At 36.1% G+C, this 23,921-nt stretch overlaps 1 protein-coding gene and 1 long non-coding RNA gene across 11 annotated transcripts in view; both read right to left on the reverse strand.

Annotated features, from left to right (window-relative positions):
* LOC138187085 (uncharacterized) overlaps nt 1-7,586 on the reverse strand; it is a 74,414-nt gene extending 66,828 nt beyond the window's left edge. For all 6 annotated transcript variants that reach the window (XR_011175086.1, XR_011175087.1, XR_011175084.1 and 3 more), the window contains exons 1-2: nt 7,295-7,586; nt 6,009-6,156 (exon numbers count right to left, since the gene is read on the reverse strand). This is a non-coding gene — a long non-coding RNA (uncharacterized LOC138187085). The remainder of the gene's footprint in view (nt 1-6,008; nt 6,157-7,294) is intronic.
* rho-5 (rhomboid-5) overlaps nt 1-23,921 on the reverse strand; it is a 284,621-nt gene that overhangs the window by 138,199 nt on the left and 122,501 nt on the right. The gene's annotated exons all lie outside the window — the stretch shown is intronic.

The following is a 23,921-nucleotide window of genomic DNA, read 5'->3' on the forward strand; positions in this document are numbered from 1 at the left end:
TCGAGTCGTGATTTGCATGCCCTCTCGAAAACAAGACTGTCTATGGGTTGAAACGCGGAACCGGCCCGTCCCACCTTCGATTCACTCTAACGAAAGGGGTGAACTCGTACAGAGTTCCATGAATATTTCATACGTATCTCGCGGTGTATCGGCAACTCTTCCCACCCCCAATTCTCTCTCTCTTTCTCCCTTTCTCCATCATCTTTTTTCTGTTCGAGCTCACGCTTTGTAAAACAGGCTGGCGCGAATGAAAAAGCTTGCTGCGTGTGCGTCGTATAATTTCGAGGTTGATTCTCGACGCGACAACCCTCGCAATATCCCTTAACATTCTCCTTAGAAGCGGCACAGGAATGGTTCTTTAAACCGGTAGCTACGTTTCCTTTCTTTCGTTCTTTATTTCCTTTTCTTCTCCCTTTTTGTATTCCTTTTCTTTTCACTGTGTTTCGTTTTCCCTCGCATTTTCACCCCACCATCATAATCAGAGCCGACAGAGCCACAACGTTCTCTGGCCTCCCGTGAATACTCACCGTCCTTTTTTACGATGGAAATTAACGGGGTATAATGTAAATCCTCTTTCAACCTCCCACCCCCAACCCCTTTCGTGTATCCTTTATGCGTCGTAATGCGGATCTCGTCTCCGCGGCGTACTGTGTAATTAGCGTGGTAAATATGTATAAAACGTAGCCGGGCTTTCAGCGATAACAATCTTCCGCGGCGAACGACGCGAAGTCGGGAATTTTTCTTGAATAATTCCGTTTTAAAACGAGCGGATGGCGCAGCGTGGAAAATCGAGACGAGTCGGTGTTTCGTTGCCGCTACGAGGAGAGAGGACTCGGGGAAAACGAAATTTTCCACGGTTTCTCGACTCTCAACGTCATGGTTGTCCTTTTAGAATCACGCTTATCTCTATCTCCTAGCTAAGTTGATTTTTTGTCAATCGTGTTTTTCTATCGTCAAAAGGTTGCCTAAGTTTGCAAAAAGGATATGCAAGAATCGTTAACACACTGGCTCGCGAAAGTATTTGAACAGCGACCATAGAATATTTTATGTGAATATTGCGCGTTATGTGAAACATTTTAAAATTTCATTAGCGATGGAACGTAATTATATTAACCAAAGAAACCAATCCGGGAATATATATATAAATTGTAGAATATTTATTTCGAACATATATTTAGTAGAAGTTAATATGCCGCGCGAATAGTTAATTGTTATCTCTAATAATAGAGAATAAAATGATCATTATTTTTATCTATAACTTTATGGTCAAATTATATCTCGCGAAAAATAAACAAATATCTAAATACCTTGGAGTAGTAGTGTACAGAAATATGTTTTACGGATCTCCATTAAATCTCAATCTTTATGGAGATTGATGGAGACTTAATGAACATGTATGAAAAATCATATCGTTATCTTTAATAACAAAGAATAAAATAATAACGACTACTCTTATCTGTTATTCTTTTATGATCAAGTTATATCTTACCAAAAATAAACAAGTATCTGAATACTTTCGAGTGGTAGTGTATAAAAATATGTTTTATGGATGTCCATTAAATCTCAATCTTTATGGAGATTGATAGAGACTTAATGAACACTATTCTCTTTAATAGACCGATCTTTTGTCCCGTTTTATTTCTCTTCTTAACCCTAACTGCTTTTAATAAAATAAGACATAATTGGCCAAGAAATGAAACAACTTTCTTGAAAGTTTCGCTCGTAAAACTAAAGTTGGAGCGAAGAAGTAAAACGTTTTAATTTCCATCATACCGGAATTTTATGTATATCCTTCGAAACTTTATCGCTAAGCCTTATTTTTATTTTCCTCAGGTTGCTTCAGATCCCATCTACATTTAGAAGTTACAAGAAACCCGCTATCGATGCATGCGATTTTAATTCAGAATTCCATCGGCGACCTCCAACGACTACGTCGAGCTCGCGGTATGTACAGACAAATCGTGGAATCGATAACGACAAAGTTTCGAATTCTACAACGAGTATTACGCGAAAGTATCAGCGTACAGCTCGAGCAAGTCCGACCGCGACATTATACAGTCGACGCTAAAGTTATACCAAACGTTTGCGAGGGCGGCATGGAAACATTTCCGGTAGCTTCATTCAAATCAGAAGAATAAATAACGAAGAGGCGACCGTGTCAATACGTCACCATCGATCGTTTGCTAAAACTTGCCTCGTTAAGGAGTCATCAGCCAGAGGAAAAGGCCATCTAGATGTGCCGTGACAAGAAAAATTCAAGCCCAAGAGTATTTCGATACGTTCCGAACTCATTTGCAATGTTGAGAAGAAGAAACGAGAATTCGATATTTTAATTTCACTGGTACGATACGTGGAAGTATTTTTTTGTAACCACTGTGAATACGCGATTATCAAATCACAGTGTGTCTTACCTGGGTTATTTCAAAAGTTAAGTTGTTATATTTATAAGATCAATTATATGTATTGCTCCTATGGTCACTGCTTAGGGTCAGAAATTCAACGATCTTCAATTTGACTCACGAAGGAACATCCATCGAACAACGAAACAGAAATAATAATATAACAATGCAATATAAAGAACAATACGATTCAATCTGGAATAGACCTAAGTAGTCGCCGTCAGAAGTTACAAGCTAAAATAATCTCTACTGAATAATCTACTTTAATACAAAGTAATATACCGTTAAATGCCCAAGAGCGTAGTTTGAAATAATATTATTATTCCAACAATTTCCCACGATTGCCAAGAAACGGGAGTCCTCGAAGAGAGACGATGAAAATTCCGCGTTCAGAGCGCGGCGTATTAAAAAACAATGAACGCTTCAAGTTACCAGTGACGGCAACTACAAATACTCTCGTCGAAGTTAACAACAGCCACTTTGAAAGGATGCAGCTGCAGCTATACGCCTAATTCCCAGGCCAGTCGTTCACACCGCAGTCGCTTTTCCGCTCTGCGTTCGCGAAACGCAACTTTACCAACGACCTTTCCTGCCGTACGTTTAATTCCGAAATCAGTTTCACCGTGCAGTTGAAATAACTTGCCCGGAGTTCGCCGCCAGAGAATATCTCAGCTTCCTGAGCTCAGGCTACTATTTCTTTCTCTCTCTCTCTTTCTCTCTCCCTCTCTCTCTCCCCCTCTCTCTCTCTCTCTCTCTCTCTCTGTCTCCTGACGATAGTCATGAGACGGAGAAAACTGCCAGAAGGAGAAAAGGGTAAGCATGACAAACTGGCGTGCTTAAAGTTAACGAAACGTTATGTACACTTTCATCAAAAACAGCAAGGAAATTTATTAGTGTTGATAACTATGTAGTAACTTGCGACTTGCAAAATTTCATTAGTAATATTAGTTGAATCGTACAAAAAGATTTTGATTAGTTTCGTTTTATTGAGTGAAACTTTAGTTGCACAGATGAATTCGTCTAATCAAAACCACCATCTGCTTGGATGATGGGGTGCAACATTTGATTGAAAAATAGAAGAAAATTAGAGATAATAATGGAATCTGCTTTAGTCGTTATAATTACAGCATATGATTTATAAATCAAATTTGTCCGTCGTTTGTAATGTATCAATTTCGAATTAGTTATTTCACGTTATTTATATCAGTTATAAAATATATAAAGCAGCAACTTTTCTTGACACGCAATACAGTTTGAGTGAAATTAATACTGGGTGTAAGAATATACTCAGAACTAAGCTATTTCCTTTTCTTAATAAGTCCTACGAAGATTGCACGAGCCATAGTGTAATTGCACCGAACGCTACGACACACTGCTTTAATCTACCAGCAATTAACCCTTGAACTGACATAAGAAGGCTATTAAACGTACCACCAATTTCAAGCGTCTAAAAATTACTCGGCAAATTACTTGTCTCAGTTCAGTTTTCACCGTATGCAATTGGCGAATATCAAGAGCGTTCCAGCTTCAGTTAACCAATCTTAAGAAAACTAACTTCCCACACATCCTATCTACATCTTTATGAATAACTAAATAGTTTACGAATAACAACATTTGTAAACACGTTCTATGAATATATTATTTGTGTTATATGAAACATTTCGAAACTTCATTAGCGTTGTAACGACCACAACTATCCTATTATATTGGTAAATTTTGAAACTAATCTAAAAATGTATATAGAAATTATTATAGATATTTAAAGAAAAAGAGAAACCAGCAACATGTAATAGAATTTTTTCACATGAAGCTTTGGTTTTTAACAAAATGACTCTATCCCTCTGCACAATATTTTATCCCTTTGACAATATTTTATATACAATAGTTGACCAACAACTTTGGCACATTTTTGCAATGGAAGTTTTTGAAGCGAAAATTACCTGCTACCCTATGAAAAGAATGATTGAAAGGTAATTTTATAGCCAATATCCTCCGACATAAACTGCCATTTTTTGAAAATTGCTAGACAACAATAAGTTATATCTACCATCCTATTGAAAGGATGATTGGACGATAACTTATCATTTTTTATTCATGCAACCTAATTATCTACTAAAACGAATAGCCATTTCTCGGAAACAAGTTAACAGCGAAACATACTTTGATTGACGCGTTCAATTTAAACCTCGAATAAAGAGAAAATACATATGTACTGTCTGTTCTGAAATTATAGCGGAAAAATTCAAGATATATAGATTAAGAAACAAATGTGTCATACCTAACAAACTCTTCGATGATCAGGCAAATCTGTGGATGAAGCGATCCGATTGTATATGGCAAATAACGTGATTTAACAGAGGCGTGACGTGCCACAAATCGTGCAACAGCGTGAGTGGAATCTGGATAGCCGGAGAGGAACGCGACACGACGAGCACGAGGCGATGCAAGGAAGCGGTCTAACACGACCTGACATGATTTAACAGAATTCTACGGAGCACCTATGGAACCACGAGAAACACACAGAGAGAAAGAGAGAGAGAGAGAGGCAGAGCGATTCGACGAGAGAACGTGTGCGAGGACGAGAGTAAATCAAGCACACGTGACTCGCGGCGGCGTTAACCGCTCTCACAAGCGGATATGGGATCAACACCTGCATGTATCATCGTCGTCGACGGTGTGTATTGCCGTCAGATGTACTGGACGATCGCAGATGCTCGCACGATGCTCGCTTCGTACGACAGTTGCTCGATGTTGTATAAGCATCCGGGACTCGGCCACTGAATGGGTTTGTCAAGCTTTTAGAGACGAAGTATCGAGTGGCAAGATTTACTGTACATACTGAGAGATTCGCGATTAACATGCTTGCCGAGGATGACGACATATGGTGGTTCCGATTGCTTAAGGCATGGTGACATGACGTCGTCGCGATTTAACACCGATAACGTTACGCGATTCGACAAAATGCACATACTGCTCGATATTATTAGAGGATAGTTGCTGTGAACGATTCTATTATATTAACCGAATATATAGAATCGAAGAAATTCTATAGGTTTAATGGATTGAGTATGGTATTTCCATGATACTAAATACATATTGATTTTAAGATAATTGCACAACAAGCTGTACAGGTATAAGAATTGGATATAAAAGTTAAAGTGACATAGAGAAATCCCCTAATTGATTTGAGCAACGATGGTAAATTCTTAATGTGAATATATCTTTCTAATGACGAATAACTTCTAACGAAAGGATGACTTCAATGTTTTTTGTTACGTTTGCTCAGAATGTATTTATATATTAAATATTTGAAGATTCTTCGTTTTGTGTACATATCCGTTCTGTTTCGGCTTTAAGATAATTACAGCTCGTTTAACTTAAGATATTCTACATCTTAATCTTCGAATATTTGAAGGATTATTGTAAGATTAGAAATAACTATTAGAGAGATCTATAACTTTCATTTTAAATGCAAAGAGGATATAATGTGATAAGAATTAAGAATTATATCGTAGATATTTCACATAAAACGCAATACTTTTCAATAGTTACGCAATCTAGTACGACATAATAAAGTTGCAATGATATTATCTGGCGTGTTCTACTCACATTTTGTTGACGAAGCGAGCAAGAGGAAATTAGAAACACATCATCGAGCGGAGTGAAGGTAATCGTCGAGAACTCGTTTCGTGGAATACTCGCCACAATTTCACTTCCATTTCACCGTGTTCTCGTAACGAATTGCGTTCCTTGAGATCTACGTTATAAATTTTCCTTTAATTTTACTTCTCTTGAAAAAACTAGTTCAATATTTCAAACATATATTTTTGCAATGATTAATAGTAATTAAATTGATCGTAATACACACATACACCGTTCTTTGCAATAATTTAATTCCTTTCTAATTTAGACTGACAGAAAATGATATAAAAATGAAATATTTCTGTACCTGTGATATATTGATATTCTGAGATGTGAATCGTACAACGTACAACTGTAAACTATTCATTGATATTAGCGATAATATACAATACATGCATGCATCTACGGTTGTGTTATTATTATTGATTTCATGAAAGACTCGAAGCAGATAAATATATTCTGCGCCTTAAAACAATAATTTGAGACTTCCCTTATATCAATGGAACTTCTATGTGGAATTATAATTTTAAATAATTGAAAACATGTTTGTAATTTAAAATGTTTCAAATATTATCTTTTAAAATATAGAATTGTGTTTAATATTAAATAAATTTTTGCAAAATAATTTTAGTATTACCCAAATATAGAAATAAACTCATCATATCGGCTGACTGCATAGGGCGAATTTAAATCTGAGTCACGATTATCTCAAATAAGGAATCACACGTACTAATCATATGAACACAGTATCTCTTTTATCGTCTTATCTTCTGATATAACTCACAAGTACATTTTTGCAAGATAAGAAAACGAAAAATGTCCACAAGACTTTAAATACTCTAATTTTTATTTCAATCCATAATACAAGTACAAGTAAGTAAGTAAAGTAGTACAAAAAGTAAATAAATTCATTTATTAAAGCTACATTTTATAAAATGCACATATATGAATATTTATAGACAGTAAAATATAGAAAAACTGGAAATGAATAAAGGAAATGTTTGTCTCTTTTCATTCATTTACAAAATACCGATCTACCAGTCAGCCATCGTTCCCATTCTTTTTTTACCAAACACTACATTCAATTTTATTCATCAAAATTAATATGTATTCAGAATAAAATTGAAATACGTAATAACAAATATAAGAGTTTCAAAACGATGTATGTAATTATTACAATTATTTCCGCATATCGAATAAATAACGTTCTAAATCAAAATTTTTTAAAATATAGAGATGCTTTACGTGCTTACCTGCACTGTTTTGACTCAAGTTGTTAGACTCTTCTTTCGCTTGACACCTTAAACGCTCGTCGTGACTCTTTATTTTCTTGTCTAAGGTGCTACTATTAATAGAAATTACATATACCGAGGAAATAACGTGTCCTTTGCACTTTGTCTGTGAAACTACGTAACACGGTACACTGATTACGCGCAATATTCATTGAAATAATTAGAAAAATTTACTTTGCGATCGACAAGCTGTGCCACTGACAATGGTTTCTGGTAAACTGCGCGAGTAGGATGCGCAGTAGGCCAGCACACGTGTTCTTCACAGCATTATGCTTGATACTGGCGACAGCTGTGGACCAGCCTTTCAAGACATAACCTTTTCCAACAATACGTACTATCATTGGCGAAATAGGGTCAATGCTCCTGTCAATCTAAATTACGCGGTTAAATTCTTGACCTTGTCTTTCCAGTCTGTTAAAATCTTCGCCTTTCTTATCGAATTTTTAACAAAAATGTTTGGCGATACAATTGTTTCAATTTTATATTATCGGGATGTTGGATAAATTCGTAAAGAAATCTGTAAAAAAGTTTAAAGAGAAATTTTTTAAGTTTGATCTACATTTTGTAAAATTAGAACTTTATTAAATAACTTGTGTTTTTATATGGTAATTTTTATAACTTTATGGTAATTTCATGATTTTCTTTGTGAAGAATTTTAAATCTTTTTCGTATACAATGTCCAACTAGTAACATTTATTCGAATTAAACATTTCGTTATTTCTTAAATGTTTACAGTTTTGGAAACGCAACGATCTTTTTTAATAATTCAATACGTTATCTTATACACGCATCTTAATTAATTATTATGAAAGAAATATTTTGTTACATATTTATTTTCTTTTCAGTGTATTCAGTATACGCAGTAAGTACAGTAGAAGTAAAGAAAAAAGAACTGTATAAGATCATAATGGAGTTACGAAGATAAATACGTTTTACAATTTTAACTCTTTCAAAGAAGAACATTGTACTGTACCTTTACTATAGTAGTGGCATTGACGGCATAAAAGAATCCAGAAAAAGAAAAGTATCGTGGACAATGACAGCAGCCACGATTGCTGGCGCAACAAGGATAGTTCGCATCTAAATTCAACGATCGCAACGAGGAGGAACGTTGGTCAGAAGAAGAGAGGCGAACCTTACGCAATCAATTTCCAGGTGAAAGGTTCCAACGTGTGCATGAGAATTTACTTACAAAGGCCGTCATTTTACTGTAACATTTTCTCAATTTCTTTATTTAAGTTTTGTAAAAGGTGGAAAATGAAAAATTTGCATTTAAAAGAGGTAGAATATTTTCGTCCCTTATATCATATTTATTAATTATAAAAGGAAGAAAATATTGAATATAAATATCAAACAATATAATATTAAAAAATTGACATAAAGAGTTGTTAAAACATTATAAGTAAAAATTAGAAAAAGCGCTTTGGGAATGGGAAATCTGCACTTGTAAATCCACAGCATAATTAGGTGGAGAAGGGAACGCGAAATTGTTAAACGCATTAACGTCGAATTTCAGAGGCGACGCACGCAACCTAATTTAATTGTGCCTAGCTGATCGAAACTGCGGACAATTAATTAGCGATGTGCCGGACATTTCGCGAGGAAATCCGACAGGTGGACACGACCATCTGCTAAGTTCTGATTACTGATTAGGCCTCCTGAACGCGACAGGTGGTCGAAATTTGTCCTCGTTCCCTTATGAAAAAGTCACGAAAATCTATCCACGCTTCCGACTCTGTCGTCATATTGCATTAACAATGAACTATATGCTTTTCCATGGGTATGAACTTTTGCACGAATATAGTACGGAGAAATTTAATATGATGATGTCAGAAATTGAATTATCTGATTAAATTATTTCTTGTAGCGTTCTCTGTCGTAGAAGGTGCATTTGTTAAAAATTTTCAAAGAAAGAAGCAACGTGAAAAAGTGATCGAGTCTGGCGCAGTCTCGATGAAAATTTAAATTTTAAAACTGTCTTTAGCTACTCGTAGCTTGAGTATTTCCATTGAGTGCATTCGCACACTCCGGAAGGAAATTCACACAGCAATTCTCGAAACGTCGTATATGCATAAAACGCAAGGTTTCGGCTTCTTCAAGAATTCCTTCGTATATAGTATGAAATGATACACGCGCATACATCTTGTTACCTGAATTCTCCGTCGAATATCGCTATAAAATCCACAATCTACAAAGGGGATAAGAAATGAAAGCGAATTTCTTGATCTTTGAATCCGATTCTTCAGGAATATTCTACGTGACAAGGCGAATAAATTCTCATAGCGTGGTATTTACGTAACAGAAACGAACGTTAGAATCGTGATAATTGAACGAAGATAGAGTATATCGTTTCCGTATGATAGTGCCATTAACCGAGCATGATAAACGTAAATCATAGGTACAGTTGTTTTGTGGACAATATTATTGTTCAGGTGGAGGCTGCCGCTGTTATCGGACGACTGATTTGCACGTTACGCTGCAATGGTAAATTCGAGCTATCCATATGGGCGCATTTAGGGCAACAACGCCCACACGCACGACTTATTTATACTGAATGCAAATTGATATGTGTACATCGTGCAACGAGGGTATGTACACATGCCTGACGCCGGTGATTGGCATTCGATGCGTTCTCTTGCGAACGGTCCGGTTTAATCGGCCGTTCAAAATCCTGGACAATTATGAGCGCCGTGCAAATACCTTGACAATCGCGGAATATCGCAAAGTATTGCTCACGATCTAACGATAATCCCAATTAATTCACGATAAACGATAAAAACTGTAAGACCAGAAAGTCCACCAATCTACAAAGCAATGTCTTAAAGCCTTTTGTTTCCTTTCCTATTTCAATTAAAAAATTAATTTCAGAATGTATAATTTCAGAATTGGAATTTGTAAAATAATTTTAGAATTGGAGAATAATTCTTGACAAGCATGTCATGTGAATTTGAATTTTTTTATCGATTTTGCAGCCGAAAAATCTGAAAAATTCACAGACGTGTACGCCACTGGGTAAAATATTCCTGATCTTTTTTCATAAATTTTCGTTGAAAAGAACAAATGAAGGACAATTTGAGTTGTAACTATCCTGATAATAATAGGACTTAGCGGGCCGATACTTGGCAGAAAGAAGTTTTCTTCGAGAAGATTATCCAATGATATGCAAACCAAATCAATTTGGTTTGAGAAAATTCATAGGAATTCTTTCATATGTCCTAGCATCCAAGTATTTAAACATAAGAAGACCTCAATCGATGCATAGAACCGAACGAAATATGATTTATGTGCAGTTCATCGTGATGGATGGATGGCTTATCAAACTTTATTACCGAATACGTGGAAGCCAACGAGATTACGGGATATCGACATAAATTAGATAGGACGAGTAATTTGTTTCCAGTGTAATCACACGACAATGACCAAACTTTGTAAAATAATTATCTTCACTGGAAACAAATAGTAGAAATTTTGTTTTCCATTTTCATTTCAATATATCCAATCTTTATATCTTTTCTGACAATTTCTCGTTAAATTTTGACGATATAAAATATCATAATAGTTATATACATATATACATTATTATACAGCCAGATACATACATCACACTGTATTAAAAAAAATGTTTTTAACAAATATTTATAATATATCCAGAATTTTTCCGGAATATCGAAAGCAAAATTAAAGCGTTCCTAGATACCTAGATGGTTCGAAATATTGATTCTCCGCTATTTGAATAATCTCCTCAGTCTTTCTTTTTTTTTTTTTTTTGCGTTACATCTGTTCGTTTTACGAGCGGATCGTTTTATACGCAAGGATTTATAGTTTGTGGAAATCCCAAGAGCAAATCCAGCATTCTAGTCTCACAGATAGCGGAGCACGAAATCGAAAAGGAAAATTAATCAGCCTGGGGAAAATAAAGAAATCAAAGGAAAGATAGACCAGCTTCGCTTGTGATCGTAAACAAAATTTAAAGAGTAATCACGGAAGTTTTCAGTAACTCAAATCTCACAAGTTATACGTTTGTATAAAACGAAACATCTATTTAAATTGTCTTCGATTTAGCACTAAATTTCTATCGAGTTTCAATATGTATATTTTTAAAAAAATGTTATACGCATTTCATTGAAATGCAAAGATCGAAAGATGCTCTCATAAAATAATTTTCTCTTGACTTCCAGTACAGCGTACAGATCTTGTATTTTAATAAACTTCTTATCGAATAACTTTACCTAACAAACTTCTTACCCCTTTTTCAAAAACCGCAATTGAGGAAATTTGAAATTCAGATTTAAGATATAGTGCAAGCTTGAAAATTACAATATTGTTCACAGTAAAATCCTTCGTCGGAATACATTTTCTATCACCGAATCTTGCAAACTATCCAAACGAGAGATGCAAGATCCGATACGCGAAATCATACTCGCTAAGGTAATCGTTTCGAAAATGGTTGCCAAATCAAGAGCTTTATGTCCAGACGATTCGCGAAATAGCAAATCACCCGTTCATGACGCCTATCTGATATGCAGTTACGCGATTACGGGATTCGCAACGATCCTTGAACTGCTGTCTCTATCCTTGCACGTTGAGATGCATGGAGGATAATACAAGGATCACCGCAGCCGGATCCTGCGGGTTTCCTCATAGTTATAACAGAATATTCGCGTTCACCGGGACGCAATCCTATTCCGTGGCATTTCCCCTTGACGATCCTGCCATTATACTGTCCATAAACGTGTCCAGGTCGATCGTTGCGGGTTTAGGATTCACCGAGAAACGGTGATGTAGTTACTTCCGTTCGTAGAAACTCTAATGACCGCGTATCCACGTTGTCACCTAGCTATAATCACTGACGGTTAATAACTTTTCAACAAGATCCCTAACAATCCTCCAACACCTCTCTACCTGTCTCTGTATTCCTCTGTATGTGTATAAATTCCTGTGGTCTCCAGCGCGAAAAGATAATGATGATCCTATAGATTTTATTCTTCTTCTTTTTATTACTGGAACGTCATGGAGCTCTGTCGCTTTCTTCCTTTCCATCAACTTAATTCGTCTGAGTGAAATTTTAATTGATTCCTGATTAAAATAACTCGAGGGTTCTCTTGCGCAACTGATATAATATTATTAGTGAATTAAATTATCTGATTATCCTATTCGACAAAAAGTTATGAAACTGTGAAAGAGGAGTTTATAACCTACAACTTGTTACCAATTTACTAGTATTATTCGTTAATAAGATATTAGACAAGAGAGGAACCTGCTGATTGAATCTACTTGTCTGAACGCGAACTCCTATTGTATGAACGAAAATGAGAAGGATCAGTAGGTTCCTATTATATGAACTCCAATTATTAAGCTACTTGTCCCCAAACAAGTTCGCATAAACGGAACTCAACCATATTCTACTTATTCTTAACTCTTTTTCTGAAACTTCTATAAGATAATAACTGTCATAACGCAACTTTTCATCTCTTTCATTCCAAATCAATCGATAGAAATATCTGGTAATTTGTATACAAAGTTTCAAGCAATAAACAAATTTTCACGCTCTTCCAGTTCCTAAATAATTATATAGAGAGGAAATTATTAGCCAAATTCTGAGTCAGAATATAAACCGCAGAAATTTAATTATCTCAAAACCGGAATGATTAAGGTAATGGCTTAAACGGAGTCTCGAAAAGGTACAGATTGAAGGTAAAAAGAGGCAGCTAGAAATTTAATAAATTTCATAGGAAAGGGGTATGACACGCTTGGTTTTCTACGAAAAATGTCTCGGCGTTCCTGTGCTCCATGGAGGCTTCTAAAGGCACCGCCATCAAAGGATTTGATTCTTCAAGCGGATTAAGTTGAGCGACATTGCACGAATTCCAGGTTCCCGCTTTCTCCTCTTCCGCTCGCCAAAAGACACCATCGAATGCTATATGCTAAACTATCTCTCGCACACGGAGCCAACGTGGACTCGAACCAATTACAATTACCTTAAAGCTAGAACAATCGTTGTTTTAAGTTTATACAAGTTACGTGTAGAGGACTTGGCATCGTACGATTGGAAACGCAAATGGGAGAGACCATGTTCAAAGACAGACGTGAAACGAGATGATACGAGTTCCTTAATAGAATCTGTCAAATATCATAAAGAACGTTTGTGCAGTTATCTGCGCTACGCAAAAGTCGAGATACCTTCGAGATAAATAATAAATATGCAGAAGATCATGAAGAAACGTAGAATATGTGAACAAAGGTACTGTCTTTGAAAGGAATCGTTTCTGATAACCAGCGAATGCTTAAATAAATATTTAATATTCAATGGTTGGTTCGATTTATTCCTCTTTGACTCTATAACTCCATGTGAGTTCAAAATTACATTTATCCATACTTCTTAATACTCAAATTGTTTTACTGTCCTGTTATACCATTCCTTTGACATCAAAGAGTTTATTCATAGCAATTAATAGCCCGTAACTCTTAAGTCATAATGAGAAATTATAACAAATTAGAATTCTCTTTCTGAATAGTTTGACTAATTTTGTAAACATAATAATTAATGAAATGAAATATTGAGTTGGGATTTCTTGTACCTACTAACTATTACTCATTCGCTAAATATCGCCTTTGAATTTGCCATAAATGGACAAACATTCGAATAAGACTTTATAGAAGGTTAAAACAGATTCTATAATTCTCATCTCTACAAGATTATCCTATAGAAGAAGATAAATAAAGCGTCAGCTTGTGTTCATCGATCGCGAGATCGATTTAATTGGGTAATTCATTCAGTAGGACGATTCAGGTGTTCGATTAGGGCGATTTTTCTCAATCGTTAAGCCAAGGAGTTAGCCGAAAGGATGTTAAACCAGCGAGCGGAGCGATTTCAATTTATTCCTGTCATGCTATCGTCCCGCAGGAAGGAATTATATTGTCCGAGGGATCAGTAACTAATTAAAAGTTTCACCTCTTCCGGCATACCCTGCTCAATCAACGACAAACTAACAAGGGATGTCAGTCTCCTTTATCTAGACTTAGCTCGATGCAAGAGACGTATTAGTATTCATTATACGAGCGAATGGTTGACTCTGAACTGTACCAGGACACACGAAATCCCTTGGGAATGCCTTGAATTTCTAAACAATCCTCTCCCGTTGTTATTCAATAAGGGATCATTCCAAGAATATTTAACTCGATCGTTTGCTAATTGAAATTTATGATACAGTTTGTTTGACATAGATCGTTTCCTATACCACGTGTTAATTTCATCGGTATATTTCAATCTTTTGACATTTTATATTTTTCTTCTAACACATGAATGTATACGATGAACATGATATACACAAATCTGAAAAAAACTGCAGGTCAAGCACAATGTTTAAAATGGAATATTCATATGAAGTTTTTAGGTGCCAGTAGATCTCGATGATACCAGAAAAATGACCGTAAGTCGGTAGTTTTGTGAAAGAATCTGTGAATAAATAATGACAATGAATTAATTCTGAAAATAGGATTGTTCATTGGCATTTAGAAGAAGAGACTAAACGCTTAATTAGTGGAATATTTCACTAAATTAAAATATTCAGAGCCCAGAGATAGCAAATATTCTCCTCTATATTACAAAGTACATTCAATTATTCTGAATAATATTCGCGTTTCATATGTCAATCAAGAACTCCGCGAAGATCATTTAAATCTATAAATATTCAATCTCTCTTCATCTGTAATATATAAATTACACTGTGTTTCTCCTACCTTAATAAATTTTGCAATTTCCAATTTCCGGAGAGGAAGGAAAATTTCTGTATTTCTATGAACGCAAGGCGCACAACTTGCACCACGTGGATACCACGGGACAAAGAAATCTCCTAATAAGAAATTTACAGAGCACGGCTCATGAATTATTACACATGTAATAAATATCTGGTTGTACACACTGAATTCAGTAATGTCAGGAACACGACCGACCCAATGTCTTGCGATTTATGGAGTAGTAAAGCCACCCCCTGGTCAGAGTTTGTACTCCCAGAAACCACCCGCTTTAGTTTATGTAGTGACTACAGAGAAGCTAACACCGTTGCCATGACAATGGCTTGATGTTGCATGTAATTTCTGACGTTGCATTATGGCAGCCATAATGGCTTCGCTATAAGAATGATTGCATTATTACAAATCCCTTCTATCATTTTAAATGAATTATTGGTTGCCTCGATCTTTGCGTAACTCTTACTCTTCAATCATTATTCCCTTAATATATTAGGTCGTCCGAAAAGTTTCTTTCGTTTTATAAGGAAATAATGGATGCACAACATTTTCCGTTTCATATTATGTTATCGAATTACGTATGACTCATTTTGTTCTATCAAGATAACGATTACAACGTTCGACAGATTAGGTTTTATGTTTGTATAAAGATGCATCGTTGCAAAAGACATGTCTGTAAAAGAAAGACACTTTCCGGACAACCTAATACGTGACAACTGAACTAATATTATTCGTTTCTTACGAAACATCGTGGATTTAACTTCATCAATTGTCTCGTATTGAAGTATTTCTCTCTAGACACCAAATGACACAAAGGTCAGAAAATCAAGAAAAAATTGAAGTTATCATATTTTTCTCGCGCGATCCCCAGTTAAACTTTTAAATTCTCTAGAAAATAAAAAGATAACTTTCTAATTGCAAATAAGAGAAAATAAAAGTGAAGTTTCTGTACGTTCAACCACATTGCTTTTTTTATTCAAGAAACAAGGATCGATGGATTCTTCATATTTAGTCCCCAGATTCTGAAAGTATTGTTGAGTATAACGAAATTTCAAAAGAAAATAACGTCTTGAAAGTTCGAAAATCGTCGATATTTGACAAGAACGTTAAAAATACGTCCGCCTGTTGGAGTTCCAGAGAATTCTAAATAATTCAAGCAATCACGTTCCCGACACTTCAATGGTGAAGTTCTATCTACTCAAACGGGAATCATGGAGTCACCAAGCAATCCCCTTACATCGAAGGTGTCTCTCATTTATATTCCCTGATTTCCGGCTCGATGTCAGGAATAGCACCTCGAGTCACTGCAATCTGTTCCGTAGGTCCTTTGAGAAGGAGGTTAGGAAGGATCTACTCGATTATCGGGAGTAATTAAACTCACCGCCCGGATTGCTATCCAGAACGCATAATTAGGACCTCGGAATTCGAGTGACGATTAACTCGATTGCTCCTTTCGAACGATGGAATTTCTAGACTTATCCAAGGAATAAAGAAGAAAATGAGAAGCGTAAAACCTGATTCACTCTTTGGCATCAGACCTAGATATCGACTTTTGCTTGCTGACGAGTTTTTAGAATGTCGCTGTTCCGTTTAAAAACGTCTCTCGACCCAGTTCTTGCTCTTTTCGAATCTCTCTGCTCTTCCCGAGTATAATTCCCTTCTCAGCCGATTCGTCAATGTTAATCCTCGCAGATTAGAAAGAATAAACCACGGAACTCAATGATTGTTGCAATGAGGCTGAGAAACTGTTTGAAGATACCGAGTTAAAGGTCCGTATGGTACAAAGGGAAACTGAAGAAGGAGTTTAAAGGGGAAGACGGTATAATTTAGCAAAACAGAATTATATTTGAGTAGAGCAACGAACCTAAGAAGCATAGATAACTGTTATTAACGTGGACTGTTATAAAAGTGTCTAATACAATTACAGATTAATACATATTAATAATGTATATTAATAGATATCAATAATACGTATTAATAATGTATAATCATTGTAGTTTGAATTTGTTTCTAAAATATATTTAAAAGATCCTTATTTCCAAAACTTTATTTCTGAAATTTGATTTGCTTCATTAATAAACTTGTCAGTGGTATGCAAAGGAGTTTACTAATAGTAACAATTTGCATCTTGTGTGTTATAAACGTCCACTAACGATATACCCAAGTTCTATCATGCAAAAAGACTCTTATAATTGCTTAAACTAAAATTGATAGAAGGTAAATCATTTAACAAACCTCTATCGAAAAACAATCTCCACGATCCAAGTAACACTAATTTCTATTTTTCTTCTATTTAGGTAGAAATAGTCTGACGTTGGCAACGTTCTTCGTTGGAACTCGAGCGAAAGTGGCAATATTCTCTACTACCAATTGAAGTAACTCATCATTAACAACACCTGTGGCGTCGTCGTCCAATTTCGTTAATCGAGTTTCGTACCGGGCAAAAAAACTTGCCCCTTCTGGTCGATGGAAAGGGTTGGTTCACGATTTTAATAACGTTTGTGAAGGTGCAGGCGGGTGGAGAAAAGCGAAGGGAGGACGGCCATTTAATAACCATAATCGTCCTGTTTTGAAAACACCGACCATTCGTAGGCGGTTCACGAGCAAGCAATTTTAGAGGGTGCAGAATAAAAGGATTAATTGAAAGCAACGAGTATATATTATATATATGGGTTGGTTGGCGCCGTGATTTTCAAGGATGAAGCGAGAGAACGACCGGTGTCAGGTTGCAATTTCGTGTGACGGGGCTGGTTAGAGACGCGGACACGACATAATTACCCAAGTTGCCAACAGCACGTGGAACCTACTTGCCTCCGGAAGACAATGCCAGCCCTTGGTTTCCCTTATGACTTCCGCCTCGTTTCAACCACCAGCTTTCACTCCCTACGCTTAAACTACCCCTCGTATCATAGGACTGTTACAGTCGTCCGGATTAATTTAGAATTTATTTCGAGGGAGGCGGAGTTTCCTGACCTTTTAGAGGCGATAGCGTATTACGGTAAAAGTTAACCTTTACTGAATCTATTACAGGGTTGATAGTAATCGGAAGATTTAGTAAAGTTATCGATTATAAATACAGGAATATTAGTTCTTAATTCGCTATACTGCATGCTTAACAATGGATGTATGCTTCTATTAAACTTGATTAAAAATTCAGGTATTTGGAACGTAGACTCTATCTCGTGTTTTCTACAAGTAAAAGTAGCTGAATTTCATATATAAATGACTTTACTTGATACGTGTATTCTGCATACATCGACTATATATATTAAATACATTTACTGTAATAAAAAATGCATGTACAAAATAATACACGTATGCTTTTACCAAATCATGATTCAAAATTTTAATTCATTTTAGCTTTCCTCTAACATGGATTTTATTTTATACTTTCTGAAAGTATTTCACAAACAAGTATGAGTATTTTATATATGTATACATTGGGTAATAAGTACATACGTACATTGAATTAATACATTTTTATATACGTTGAGTTAATACATCTAATTAACGTATTCACTGCGACAATAGAATTCGAATGGAGGAGCAATAACTGAAGACCTAGCGGAACAGATAAAATGTTTATACTATGATGTAGCTGTTCTGAGAATGCGTATGGAAATTGAGATGCATGGTGGCTACGTGGAAATTTATTTGCACGATGGCACGTGCCCGGAATACATAGCATGCATGTGATCGAGAATCATACGAGAGTTCTTGCCGAAGGATCATGAGGGAATCGTAAAAAGATTAATAAAAATCAAAGCCAACAGGTGTGACTTTTTTTAATAATACTAATTGATTAATATTATTTCTTATACCCATTGTCATACTGTATTGATTACTATTATTCTATTCGTACGTTCGCTAACGAAAGCTATTAACCTAGCGATTAAACATTGGTAGAATTTTGTCGAATAATTTGGAAAAAAGAATGTTGCATGTGGTTACCACCAATCGATACGGAAACGTTACGACTTCACTCTCTCTCTCTCATTTTCTCTCTCTCTCTCTCTCTCTCTTGCTGCGTGTGTGTGTTTCGAGAATGTTTGCGCTCGCATGGTTGTGCGGGTGCTTTGAACGTGCGGCAAGGCAACGAGGTGTTTAATTAAACGGAGTTGTGTTTGCCGTGCTCGTTGTATCTTGGACCGATCGATTGGTCTTCTTTCACGGAAGCCTTGTGGAAAATTGATTTGTTAATGAAATGATTTCCACTCGAATATACAAAATGCAACGCATTGTTTAGCGTATTTCATGTAATTCCGATGAAATATGTAGGCTCCGAATTGAACTCTCATTTGGTATTAATTATTAATTAATTGTTTATGGTCAATAATAAAACTAATTGGAACCACGTAAATTAATGATCGCCATAAATAAATTAATAGCTTCGAATAAGAATTAAGGCATCATCGAATAGCACCGATATAGAAATGAAACTTTTTACGTAGATACGATCGACGGTTCAATGAACCTCTTCTTAAATTCCAACAATAGCGTCGAATAATAAATTCGCAGCTGCATCCTGAAATTACACCGAGCAATTACGCGAGCAGAGATACTAAACTGTGCAGCACTTTAGACGTTGATAAATCATCCGCATCTTGTAATATTCAAAGAGTTTCAGACCTGGACCCAGTAGTCGCGTACGCATGCGTAATTTTCAATTCGCTTGTTCCGTCAAAAGTTTCGTTACGTATGCCAAGTGTTTCATTTTATGCGTGATGCAAATGCAACGAGTTTCGCTACGAAGAATTGACAAGTTATCTCTCCTTGCTATTTCTCTCGCGAACAAACCATCACCGATCGATTTTACCCCAGTGAAAATAAAAGGAAGACATTTGTAAATGACAAAGGGAATGATTGCTATTGAAATGTTTGACATATTTACAAAATCCCCTCAAGAATACCTGAGAATTTGTAAAACATGTTTATCGTCGAGCAGAGGAGGAAAACATAAACCAACAAAGTTACAAAGCGCGGCGAACAATGATGTACGATTAAAATGATGAAATCACGGTTACACGTCGAACAGAGGCGAAAGAAACGTATAAATATTTGATCTGGAATTCCAGCGTTTGAACAACTCAATAATCCTCGAATGAAAAAAGTTCTCGTCGGGATGAAAGTTGCGAAGCAGCTCCCATTGGAAAATTACCCCTTTGACTTCCTTTTTTCGTGCGAAACACTCTGCGTAAACAATGCTCGCTCTAATTCGCGGATTCTTGATCTACTTTTAATTTCACACGCGCTCGCCCGTTTTATACATTTCCGTCGTTCCAAATAGAAACTTGTCGGTACACAACGGGCGAGATTATATCATTTAATTTTTCAAAGAGAAAAAGAAAGTCAAACGACACGTGACAAAAAGTTTCGTGTTTCATCTGGTTTTTCAACAACATTCCAATGCACGTTAAAAACCGCAGCTATTATAAACTTGGGTCGGCAAAGTATCAAATTAAATAATCTTTAAGCTTTTTTCAGTTATGAAACAAATATAGTAAGGGTCCTAACACTTTTAAGTGAAGCTATATATATAAAGGATATAACGATTCGACTCTTCGAATAGAAATGTACGCAACAAGAAATCGTCGTTAAAGATTCGTCTGGAAAGAGGAAAGGATAACAAAAGTTTGGTGGTAAGCAGCAATTTTCTGAGGTACGCGTCGTTGAACTCACGATTACGTGGACGTAATCCTAACTCCGCTAATTTCAGAAATACCTGGATCGTTTTAATCGCCTCGTTAATTCCGGTGTATCGCGGCCACGGATCGAACTTTCAACGTGTTAGTCTTTCACGTTGTTAACAGAGAGGGCGGAATTTGCCACGAAACTAGGCTGAAGCGAACGAAAATTCTCATGCATGAAAGATGAAACATAATAATGAAGTCCCTTGGAGTTTGTTCAAGCCTATTGCATAATCGATCGCCCGGTTAAAGCATGCCGGCCTTAACGTCCGTTTTTTTAGACGTCGCTGGGAAAATCCGAGACGTGAAATATGATCCTGAAACTTCGTTTTCTCAGCTTGTTTCTCGTAAGAAATCCTATTTACCGATACTGTGGTGTGTAAGATGAAATTGTAGAAGCCCGAATGGATTGGTTGATAGTATAGCGCGAAGATTATTCGCTCTTACAGTACTAAATATTTTAGATGCGATTGGTTCTTATAGATCAGGTGCAATTTTCTACGAATATCGCTACAATCACAACATCTTCTATACTTCTATTAAAAAATATGCGGAACGCGTTGAATTTTTTTCACCGGATTACTTGAAAGTAAAGTTCAGAGATTTACCAGTGTTTGGCTCAGAGATTGAACGACTGATTTGTAAAATATTCAAGAATGTCAACTTTAAGTTGATGTAATACTGACTTCTTAATATTGCTCAGTTAAAATGTTCTATCTAACATTTTGTTTTTATTTTTCAAAATATGTGGCAATATTTGAAACTATCATGTTTTTTATCTTCTAAGTTACATTGTATATGCTGATATTAAATAACAATTTTCACTAAAGAGGATGGAATATTAATTAGATGTTAAATGAATACTTACATTGATTTTTTACTAACTTAAAAGGTTAAAACGATACTTGGCAGATATGATAACGTTGGAAACGCGGACGAATTTATTTTATTTCGTATACTCAGAGAGTCGAGGAACCGTAAGATCCAGCGGTTAGTCGAGAATCCACTGTGTGCTACGGTTATGTTTGAAGGGGGCGGGAATCTGTTCGCGAAATTTACAATTCGCGGAAGCGGAAACTACCGGTAGTAGTGAAGAAATAGCTTTCATTTCGCGAAACACTTCAGCTCAGCGCACAGTGTGGCATGTAGTGGACAAAAATCGAAATAATCGTTGTTCGAGTTTGATCTTATCATTCGATGACATTATCAACCTGTAGATAATATAAATGTAGACAATAGATAGAGGATCTGCAAAAATCGTTTATACATTGAAATCTAATCACTTGAAAATTAGTTCAGTCATTCATTACACCTTTTTGTTCGTCAATTCTTATTAAATGGCGTTTATTACGCCTTAAATATGAAGAATTCGATATGTATAATTATAATTTCCAATTTAAAAGCTTCTTCCTCTCTTTAAAGTACAGTTCAAATCATCTTCTAATTTTGATTGCTCTATGTCCAGCAAACTGCTGCATCGGACGTTCTTATATTTTTTAGTCAAATCCATTCGTAATCGCGACTTGGTTGAAGAATGGATTTCTGACCACGTTCGTTCCGAGAAAATTTTTTAAGTTACACGAAAACTCTGTTTCTTACTAAACGTCACAATATCTGACGAAATGGAAGGATAAATGATCTCTGTACGGCACTCACGAAAAAATGGAAAGATTATTTTCGGCATCTGCACTGTACACTGTACACTTGTCATGTCACCGACTGTGGTCGGACAAAAAATGAATATTCAAGATATTTCAACCGAGCCAGGGAGTAGGGAAAATACTAACAAATATTTGGCAAACAAACTTTTTCCACCTATATCGAATTTCAGGAAAATGTACACATTACATGCATTTTTTGATCTTCGCCCCAAATCCTAATTCAAATGCCGCACTGTGAAACGTGCGAGCCTGACCTGCGAACGCACGCACATCGCCTGCGAATTTTGGTTTTCGTCCCAAATTCTCGTTCAGATGCCGCACTGTGTAGCGCCAAGGAAACGCGACCAGATGTCGTAGTAAACAAGAAATAATTCACGAAAACGTCGCCGCGCATAAGCTGACATGTTTCCCGTGGAAGCAGCATACTAAGCAGTGCACACAAGCCACGAATACCTTTCTTTGAAACAAAGTTTATGATACAACGAAACTCGAAACCTCGAGGTATCGAAATCGAGAATTCTTTAAGAAAGTTTGAAATACAAATTCTTCCACTGCTTTGGTATTTTAAAGTAGAATATTTTTCAGAATATTTGGTAGAATCATAGCACTAAATCAAATTACTAAATATCATGACTGTCCTGGATAAAAGTTACTATATTATATTTCTGAAACTCCTCTGTGCTTTCAATCCCTCGAATATAGCTATTGCAATAAGTATACTTTTTAGTTTGTCATATAAATGGATCCTCGAAAATTTTCGATTTGGTATATATATACGATTAAACAGTCAGTGGAAATGAGAAAAAAATTCCGTGAATATTCTGAGGAATAATTTAACAATAATTAACCAATTGGCTTTTCCGTTGTTAATCATTTTCTTGGTTAATATTTTAACGATTTTGATAGTCCTGCTGCTAGGGCTATTCTAATAAGGCAATTAATCATTCCTAAAAATTTCCCGACGAAGAAATGGATATACACGTAATACTTTTAAAACTACTTCCACTACTATTCACATAAATATATAAATCATATGATGAATGGTTATCAAAGGAATTCGCCGACAGAATACTTTCTTGCAACTTCTATGATCGTCGAAACTTCCTTGAAAGCATTGAAATCGCATAGATCCAACACCTACCGCAGTCAATACAATTTGCTCGAAGGAAAGTGAAAGAAAAACAGGAAGAAAGATTTTCCCGAAGCGGCTGTATAACTGGATGTCTCTTTAAGTACACATGTAGGACGATACCGTAAGCGTCGGGGAAAAGGGTGAACGCGAATTCTTTCACGGATAGAGGCAGTCGCCAGACTTCTCTACTTCCATTCGAACTGACGAGCTCTCCCCTTTCGGGGGTTTGGGTGATGCGATGGGCGGAGGCACGTCACAATCGGCTTGACCAGCACAAAGCTTTCGGCAAACTCGCGCAGAGAATCCGCGAGGGTAAAGCCGATATCCCAAAGCAAACTGAACACTCAGCGGAACGAGCC

The sequence above is a fragment of the Bombus flavifrons genome, chromosome 14 (assembly GCF_040668555.2).
Source record: "Bombus flavifrons isolate JBK064 chromosome 14, iyBomFlav1_principal, whole genome shotgun sequence".
Classification (NCBI taxonomy): Eukaryota; Metazoa; Arthropoda; class Insecta; order Hymenoptera; family Apidae; genus Bombus; species Bombus flavifrons.